The 10,157-nt window shown below is 51.4% G+C and overlaps 1 protein-coding gene across 1 annotated transcript in view; it reads right to left on the reverse strand.

Moving 5' to 3' along the window:
- Positions 1-9,785, reverse strand: part of LOC126424922 (uncharacterized) — a 104,564-nt gene extending 94,779 nt beyond the window's left edge. Inside the window, exon 1 of the mRNA XM_050087765.1 lies at positions 9,716-9,785. The gene's annotated coding sequence lies outside the window, so the exon portion shown is untranslated. The remainder of the gene's footprint in view (positions 1-9,715) is intronic.
- Between the last annotated feature and the right edge of the window lie 372 nt (positions 9,786-10,157).

Raw genomic sequence — 10,157 nt, forward strand, 5'->3', positions numbered from 1 at the left:
GCTAAATTTCCAAACTTAATGAAACATGTGTTTTCTTATTTCTAACTGACAAGCCAAATTAAAAAGTTCATAGATTTAGCCTTAAAACGGCTTTCATAAGGAAATTATTCATAAACCATTCCATCCCCAATTTCCCCCAATTAGGGGTTGTATTTCCCAGAACATCGAAACACTTATTTTTTTTATTTGTAACCGGTAAGTCAGCTACCAATTGTGATAGACGTAAGCTTTAAAGGTACGTTGATAGTTCCTTACTAGTGGTTTATTTAAAAAAAATACCCACTGTTTTACCTCCCCCTCCCCCCATAGGAGCTAAATTTCCAAAAATTCTGAAACTCGTCTTTCTTTATTTCTGACTGAGAAACCAAATACCAGTTTTCGTAGATCTAGCTATAAAACTGCCGTAACAGCAACGTATTTTCGAAAACTCTTTCATCCACTGAATTCCGAAAAATCTCTTCTTGAACGACTCCTACAGTACAAGATCAACACCCTGCGCAAATGTCAAGTGTCTGTCGTTGGCGGTTTGGGCTGGACGGTGATGAGTTTGTCAGTCAAGACATCGCGTTTTGTGTATTAAGCAATGATCGCCCGTACTGCCGAAACACATGTAAATTTTTTGCCAGCTGACAATGGATTAAATATCCTATACGGCTAACACGGTATATATGGAAATATTTTGTGATGGTGATGTTGAACAGCTTTTACAAAGGTTAAGAATTCCATCACAAAATACACAGCTGAATCACCATTATTTATTGAAAACTCTGATGTCGGTCCATCAGACCACCTTCGGATCTGAAAAGCAACTCAGCTATGCATTTTTCCAAAAAATGGTTCAAATGGCTCTGAGCACTATGGGACTTAACATCTGAGGTCATCAGTCCCCTAGAACTTAGAACTACTTAAACCCAACTAGCCTAGGGACATCACACACATCCATGCCCGAGGGAGGATTCGAACCTGAAACCGTAGCAGTCGCGCTGTTCCGGACTGAAGCGCCTAGAGCCGCTCGGCCACACCGGCCTGCGCATTTTTCCAGTTGCAGTATCAATTGTAAGTTATAAACTATCTCGGACTATACTGTTGACGGTCTATTGGTATTGCAACTGGGAGAATGCATACCTTTGTTGCTTTTGAGGCCCTAAAATTGTCTGACATTGGTCTGCAATCTAGGTCTTTAATGAAACATTGGCCAGGTGCGGATCGGACTCGCGCACACAGGGCTCCGTACAAACTTAATTGTGTACACATAGACAGTTCGTCCATTCCGGGACGGAGGATCTCGACGATTTTTGGCAGCTGTCGACACTAATATTGGTAAGATATAGGTCCCAGGGATTCCAAGACCTTCGACGAAGTCGATGGGGATGAAATGATGATGATTAGGACAAAACAACACCCAGTCCCTGAGCGGAGAAAATCTCCGACCCAGCCGAGAATCGAACCCGGGCCCTTATGATTGACGTTCTGTCGCACCGACCATTTTTTTTTCTTTATTTCTTTTTTTTCTCTTTTTTTTTTTTTACCTTTTTTTGGGACCGGTGGGGGCTCGGGGGGCAAAGTGGGCAGGGGTCGGAACATGAGGCCTGGCCACAGTGTCCCCCGCACCACCACCGAGCCTGTGGTGCTTAGGGAAGTGGGAGAAACAGGAATCAACAGTAGTGGAAGGCGTTGTTATTTATTTATTTGCATGTGTTTTTGTAATATTCACTAATAGCATGAAATTATGGGAACACATATGCGAAAGACAAAAGAATTATAAATTCTAGGTAAAGAAAAAGAAAGGAAAAAGGAAAAGCAAAAAGAAATAAAATCCGCGCAATCTGCGACGCGCTCTCCCATCCGCGGAGGTCAGAAGTAGAATAGATCGTAGGCGGTTGAAACTCAGACACCGCCGGGGGAGGAGGGGTGGGTGCCCTCTGTGCCAGGCACCCCCCAACTCAGTGGAGGTCTAACAAGGACCGCTCGAAGATAGTTAGCAAATAATGTTCGGTAACGTGGCGTGTTTTCGAGAGCTGCATGGGCTGTTCGTAAATAGGTCCAGGCGGGATTTAGGTCCCTCATTAAAGAGATAAGCGACCGCCCACCCTTTGACCCACGTAATAGCATGACATTTGGTGGCGGGAAAATGTCGGTCCTCCGGGTATAGAAACATTCGAGGCTCGACTGTGTCTGGTGGCACCCGGAGATAGCAGGCAATGATTTGCTGCACGAAGCGCCATACATCTTGCGATGAGGCGCATGTCAGACGGTGTTCATCAGTGTCCAGTTGCTGGCAAAGGAGACAAAGAGGGGATTCTGACAAGCCAATGTTGTGCAGGCGCTGCTTCGTGGCAAATTTCCTGTTGACTATGTGATACCACAGTGCCCGGACGGTCGTAGGGAGGAAGGGCTGGTGGACGGTAGTCCACACTATGGGCCACTGGATGGAGGGGTGTTTGGTCTCCATCACATTCCGGGGAACACAGCGCAGCAACAAGCTGTAAAAATCCTTAGTCCTAGGTGGGCGTGTATCTGGGAGACTGGTATGTATATAACTGTAGTCGACGAAAAAGGTCGAAAGATGGGACAAATGAGGCACGATATGGCCGACAGTCACTGGTGGTGAGGTGGAAGCTGGTAGGAGGACCTCAAGCAAGCTGCGTGTTAGAGATGTACCCTGGCCCATCCACTGTTTTCTCATGGTACTCAAGGCTGCAGATCGCATACGGACATTGACGAGCCCAACGCCACCATACCGTGTGGGCAGGGTAAGTGTCTCATAACGGACTTTAAACATTGCACCAGCCGTGAGGTAATAGCCAAAAGCCGCCTGAAGGTTGCGCCCAATTGCAGTTGGCAGAGGGAGAACTTGCGCGATGTGAACCAATTTTGATGCCACATAAAGATTAATAAGCGCAACCCTTTGAAGTGTGTCCTGTCGGCGCAAGAGGTTCTGGCGGACGTCGTTGCGGATGACGTGTAACAGGCGACGGAAATTCGTTGCCGCTGTGCGTGTGACCGTGGCGCTAAAGGTAATGCCCAGGTACCGGAAAGTCCGCACAAGCGGCAGTGGTGCCACTTCACCCTCCTGGAGGCCTCGTCCAATGTGCATTGCAGAAGATTTGGCGACATTCATGGCACTGCCAGCGGCAGCCCCATAACGGGTAATCAAGTCGAGGACATCCCGAATCTCAGAGCCGGAGTGAATGAGGAGGAGGAGGTCATCAGCATATGCCCGACAGCGAAAAGTGTGTTGGCGTAGGGTGAGGCCAGAAAGCTTGGTCGTCAAGCCCCCAATAAGGGGCTCAAGGGCAATAGCATACAGGAGGGTAGAGAGGGGGCACCCCTGCCGTATCGAACGGCAGATAGGTACCGGCCCTGCTATACGTCCATTGACTTGGACACGTGAACTGGCACTGTCGTAAAGACGCCGGATGACGTCGAGAAACGGAGGGGGGATGCCCATTCGGGCTGCCACCGAAAACAGGAAACGATGACGCACTTTATCAAAGGCGCTGTCGAAGTCTATAGCGACGAGCGCTGCCCGGAGCCTGCATGCCGCCGCTATCGCAATTAAGTCGCGGCATTCCCCTGTGGCAGTCTGTATGTTAATCTGTCCGCCAGGCGTCGTTTGTTCTGGCGAGAGGATATGAGGGAGTGTAGTTCGGAGCCGCATTGCCAGTAAGCGCGCGAAAATCTTGTAATCGGCATTGAGGAGGGTGAGCGGTCTGTAACTCGTGACCATCGAACCACGGGCTGGTTTGTGGACTGGTATAATGATGCCCTCAGCAAAGGCGGGTGGGATTGCTTGGTCAGATGTTATCAGTTCTTGATACATAGTCGTCCACCGTGGGGCCATGAGGTCCCGAAAGGTACGGTAAAACTCAATCGGTAAGCCGTCAATGCCGGGCGATCTGTTGACTGCACCCTTGGCGATTGCGTTGTTGACTTCGTCTAGCGTGACCGCCACTGTCAAAGCATCCGCCTCCGTGTGGGGGAGGGTGCGCGTGACGTAATTCAAAATGGAGTCGTCTGCTGCAGTTTCAGAGTCGTCATCACTATAAGTACGACGGTAGTGCTCGACGAATGCGCGGACGATGTCATTCTGAGTGATCACCTGCATTCCATGAGGCGTTGTCAAAGTGCTGATGATCTGCCGACGACGCCTTCGGTTGTCGGACACTATATCATGCATGGATGGAATTTCTAAATCCGCGTGATCGTGGCGCCGCGTCCGTATCACGACCCCTTGCAATTTCCGGCGTGCCAGCGCAATTATCTTCGCCTTAGTTCTTTGCCGTTCCAACTGGTTGTCCGGGGTTGGCGGTTGAGCATCCAGATCTCGGAGAATCGCGTAATAGAAGTCAACAGTGGTGCGATGCCAGTCGGCCATGTCCTTCCCGTATCTCATCAGTGTCCTCCGGATCGCCGGCTTGGTGCAGTCCAACCACCATGTCAATGTCGAGGGGTAGCGGGGAAGGCGTCGTTCGCAGGCTGTCCACGTGTCAGTGACTTGTTGGCGACACGCCTGGTCATGCAAGTGTGAGGTATTGAGTTTCCATGGCGCACGGCTGCGCCATACTGATTGCGGCGGAAGGAGGACCGTACAGATGTAAGCGCAATGGTCGGAAAAGGCCAGCGGCCAGCGTTCGGCGCCCCGTATCGCAGATCTAAGAGTTTGTGAGACATATATCCTGTCTAGTCGGCTTGCGGAATGACTTGTAAGAAAGGTATGGCCAGAAAGGTCGCCGTGTTGTACTTCCCAGGTATCGTGAAGCAGGAGGTCTCGCACCACTATACGTAGCTCCTGGCATGTAGTATAGTGGGGGATCTGATCTTTAGGATGCAGAACGCTGTTAAAGTCACCTCCTAGTAGGCAATGGTCATAACGCCCTAAAAACAGGGGAGCGATTTCCTCGGAATAAAACTGGGCTCTTTCATGCCGTCGTTCGGTGCCTGAGGGAGCGTAGACATTAATGATGCGTGTCCCCATGGCAGTGAGTGCCATGCCCCGAGCTGATGGAAGGAAGGCGACATCGGTCACAGAAATCCCGTGGCGGACGTAGATGGCCACCCCGCGGCCCATAGGATCACTCGCGGAGGCGTGGGCGGTATAGCCATTAATATCCGGGAGACTAGCCAAGTGAACTTCCTGCAGAAGGGCGAAATCGATATCCGAAGCCCAGAACATCTCCTGCATAAGGCGGATTTTCACCCTGGAACGGATGTTGTTGGTGTTGATGGTTGCTATCCGGTAGGCCTGGTGTCGGATTGTTGGTGGCTGGTCCACTCCGCCGTCCGCGCAAGGGTGTGGGCGTCGCAGCGGAACGTTATCCCGCTGGGCCGCAGGGGAGTCTGGGGAGAGTAAGATTAGTGGTGCGGCCGTGACGGCGCAGGGTCCCGTAACGGCTCCTGCTCCGTGACCTCCTCCTCGTGCCACGCCGTGGAAGCGGAAACTGGTGTATCGTCCATTTTGTCTTCAGAAGATGTTGTAATTGTGCGTGGTGTCGTGTCGCCTGTGAGACGTTCATGATTTAGTTCAGCGTCAGCACGGGGCGCAGGCACACCGATAGATGTCTCCGCGCTCATGACGTCTTCGTCAGCAGTAGCGGGTTCGGAGGCTTCGTGCTGGTCGACGGGTACGTCCTCCTCGACTTGTAACGTCTCCTCTTGGCCGGAAACGGTGCGACGTCTTCGCTTGCGACGTTTCGGGGAACGTTGTTTCCTTGTGCGACCCTCCGTGTCCGACGACGGAAGGGAGTCACGTCGTTCTGGCAGAAAGGCCGCTGTAGGAACGATGAGCGAGTCGATCTCCATCGTGTTTCCGAGATCAGGGTCAGCGTCTGGTTGCGTCGGCATCTTCGGAGCGGCGTCAATGGCCGGCCGAGGCGGCAGGTCGTCCGAGGCGCTCTCCGTCAGTGTCTGGTCGGGCTCGTTGGTGGCGTCGTTTGTGGTGACCGGGCGACGTTGCAAAGCGGTAGGAGAAGCCAGAGCAGCGGCATAGGTCACCGGTAGCACTGTAGGTTGCGACGTGGGTGGTTTTTCGGCAGCTGGAAGTTGCGTAATACGCCGTTGTAGGCATTCGGATCTAAGGTGGCCTTCTTTGCCGCACCCGGAACAGGTCCGAGGCTGGCCATCGTATATAATTATGGCACGGCATCCGCCGATCTGTAAGTAGGACGGGACGTGGCTTCGGAGATCTATGGTGACCTGTCGGACCCCGTTTAGGACAGGATACGTCCGAAACTGTGTCCACTTCTCCGCAGTGTGGCCGTGGACTGTGCCGTATGGGCGTAGTGCCGCGACGACTTCCTCAGCTGGAAGTTCGAATGGCAATTCGAAAATGCGTATCGTTCACATACCTAAGCCTGCGTGGTCGACGGTTACCTCTCCCACATTGCCATCAGCGTGACAGAAGCGGAGCCCCTGTTTGGTCTCACGTAGTATGCGTTCGCACGCCGCGTCGTTAATGATTTTCACATAGACCGTGCTGCTCACGATGGACAAATGTATGCCTATAATATCGGTCGCCGGGATCTTCACTTCCTCTCGCAGAAAACGCTCCACCTCAAGTGCTTTGGGTCGGGCATAATCGTTGCAGAAAGTAAATCGGAGTGTTGATTTACGGTAACGGTTCGCCATGGATCGTACAAGGTAAGCCGGCACTTAAGCAACGGCCGTCGGAAAGTAAACAAGGCGAGCTCGCGCGCCGCACGAAGTCAACACGTACGCGTCCGCTCTGTTGCCCTGCCGAAGGCAGACTTACCATTCAGCTACCGGGGACAGACACCATCAGAGGTGTGCAGACCTGAGAATGTGACATACACTCCTGGAAATGGAAAAAAGAACACATTGACACCGGTGTGTCAGACCCACCATACTTGCTCCGGACACTGCGAGAGGGCTGTACAAGCAATGATCACACGCACGGCACAGCGGACACACCAGGAACCGCGGTGTTGGCCGTCGAATGGCGCTAGCTGCGCAGCATTTGTGCACCGCCGCCGTCAGTGTCAGCCAGTTTGCCGTGGCATACGGAGCTCCATCGCAGTCTTTAACACTGGTAGCATGCCGCGACAGCGTGGACGTGAACCGTATGTGCAGTTGACGGACTTTGAGCGAGGGCGTATAGTGGGCATGCGGGGGGCCGGGTGGACGTACCGCCGAATTGCTCAACACGTGGGGCGTGAGGTCTCCACAGTACATCGATGTTGTCGCCAGCGGTCGGCGGAAGGTGCACGTGCCCGTCGACCTGGGACCGGACCGCAGCGACGCACGGATGCACGCCAAGACCGTAGGATCCTACACAGTGCCGTAGGGGACCGCACCGCCACTTCCCAGCAAATTAGGGACACTGTTGCTCCTGGGGTATCGGCGAGGACCATTCGCAACCGTCTCCATGAAGCTGGGCTACGGTCCCGCACACCGTTAGGCCGTCTTCCGCTCACGCCCCAACATCGTGCAGCCCGCCTCCAGTGGTGTCGCGACAGGCGTGAATGGAGGGACGAATGGAGACGTGTCGTCTTCAGCGATGAGAGTCGCTTCTGCCTTGGTGCCAATGATGGTCGTATGCGTGTTTGGCGCCGTGCAGGTGAGCGCCACAATCAGGACTGCATACGACCGAGGCACACAGGGCCAACACCCGGCATCATGGTGTGGGGAGCGATCTCCTACACTGGCCGTACACCACTGGTGATCGTCGAGGGGACACTGAATAGTGCACGGTACATCCAAACCGTCATCGAACCCATCGTTCTACCATTCCTAGACCGGCAAGGGAACTTGCTGTTCCAACAGGACAATGCACGTCCGCATGTATCCTGTGCCACCCAACGTGCTCTAGAAGGTGTAAGTCAACTACCCTGGCCAGCAAGATCTCCGGATCTGTCCCCCATTGAGCATGTTTGGGACTGGATGAAGCGTCGTCTCACGCGGTCTGCACGTCCAGCACGAACGGTGGTCCAACTGAGTCGCCAGGTGGAAATGGCATGGCAAGCCGTTCCAAAGGACTACATCCAGCATGTCTACGATCGTCTCCATGGGAGAATAGCAGCCTGCATTGCTGCGAAAAGTGGATATACACTGTACTAGTGCCGACATTGTGCATGCTCTGTTGCCTGTGTCTATGTGCCTGTGGTTCTGTCAGTGTGATCATGTGATGTATCTGACCCCAGGAATGTGTCAATAAAATTTCCCCTTCCTGGGACAATGAATTCACGGTGTTCTTATTTCAATTTCCAGGAGTGTAAATTTCAACTTGATAACAACGACCCGTTTCTAACAAGGGAACCTCCCCATCGCACTCCCTCAGATTTAGTTTTAAGTTGGCACAGTGGATAGGCCTTGATAAACTGAACACAGATCAATCGAGAAAACAGGAAGAAGTTGTGTGGAACTATGAAAAAAATAAGCAAAATATACGAACTGAGTAGTCCATGCGCAAGATAGGCAACATCAAGGATAGTGTGAGCTAAGGAGCGCCGTGGTCCCGTGGTTAGCGTGAGCAGCTGCGGAATGAGAGGTTCTTGGTTCAAGTCTTCTCTTGAGTGAAAAGATTACTTTCTTTATTTTCGCAAAGCTATGATCTGTCCGTTCGTTCATTGACGCCTCTGTTCACTGTAATAAGTTTAGTGTCTGTGTTTTGCGACCGCACCGCAAAACCGTGCGATTAGTAGACGAAAGGACGTGCCTCTCCAATGGGAACCGAAAACATTTGATCGCAAGGTCATAGGTCAACCGATTCCTCCACAGGAAAACACGTCTGATATATTCTATACGACGCTGGTGACGGCATGTGCGTCATATGACAGGAATATGTTGTCGACCCACCTAACTTGTACACTTGGGTACGAATGGGTAAAAAGATTCTTCTACCTTGCCCGATTTAGGTTTTCTTGTGGACGTAATAATCACTCCCAAAAGAGTTATGAAAACATAAGAGTTTGTCACAAAAATGCAACAAATGAATGCAACAGTTTCACAGTCGCACAGTTTTCCCTGTGCTCTGTCAAAACACATGTTTTTAACGTTTTCAAATTTTTCCCTGTGTAGACCGTCGAATCCTGCATATGTCCAAGCAAATCTGAACATGTCCTGGAATTTTGGAGAGCGAAGTTGATTATGTGTGAGTGCTTGAACTTTGATAATTGTCTGAAAATAAAAAATTAAACTTCTCACTCGAGGGAAGACTTGAACCAAGGACCTCTCGTTCCGCAGCTGCTCACGCTAACCACGGGACCACGGCGCTCCTGAGCTCATACTCTCCTTGATGTTGCTTATCTTGCACATGGACTACTGAGTTTGTATATTTTGCTTATTTTTTCGTAGTTCCACACAACTTCTTCCTGTTTTCTCGATTGATCTGTGTTCAGTTTTTCAAGGCCTATCCACTGTGCCAACTTAAAACTAAATCTGAGGGGGGTGCGATGGGGAGGTTCCCTTGTAAAAAAAAGTGATCAGTTTTTACCGATTCACTTACGGAACCCCAAAAAAATAGTGGTACAGCTGTTTATTGTATAATGGTATTTTTAACTGTACCGAGACTTTGCGGAGATGTTTACCAAAACAATAATGAAAACATAGCGAGAATCGGACTAATGCAACACGCGAAATTACAAAATTCCCGCTACTTTTTGAAAACAATCCATGTGCAGCGCGCGCCACCTTCACACACCGTAAAGTGTCTCTCGAAGTGCATAAACGTGTTAAGTACCGCAGCGGCGGCGTTTACCTGCTGGAGGGCGTGGCTGTCGGTGGGTGACGCCGCCTGCTACGTACGCATTAGCTCGCCGCACGCGCACTGCTCTAGTACTGCCCATCCCGGGGACCTTCGGCCGCCCACAGACGATAGGCGGTCCGGCGCTTATCGCAGGGGCAGTCACGGCGTGGCCAAGCATCTGGAGCACGGAGGCCCACACAGTATTCAGTGAGGCTCGGTTCGGCAACCAACTACCGTACGTCACATCGCCGGTCCATCTCGGGCATTGTCTACATTTACATCCATACAGGGCGTTTCTGTAACAGCGCGTAAAATTGTATAATATTACATGTCGGGATTGACCTATGAGGTATTGAATATCTTATTGGTATCTGTCAGTTGGTATGGAGAAATTGAGATTTGGGGGATTTCTTTATACAGGGTGTTACATTTTAGTTTCGTCCACCTACGCTCA

Source organism: Schistocerca serialis, chromosome 10, assembly GCF_023864345.2.
Source record: "Schistocerca serialis cubense isolate TAMUIC-IGC-003099 chromosome 10, iqSchSeri2.2, whole genome shotgun sequence".
NCBI lineage: Eukaryota > Metazoa > Arthropoda > Insecta > Orthoptera > Acrididae > Schistocerca > Schistocerca serialis.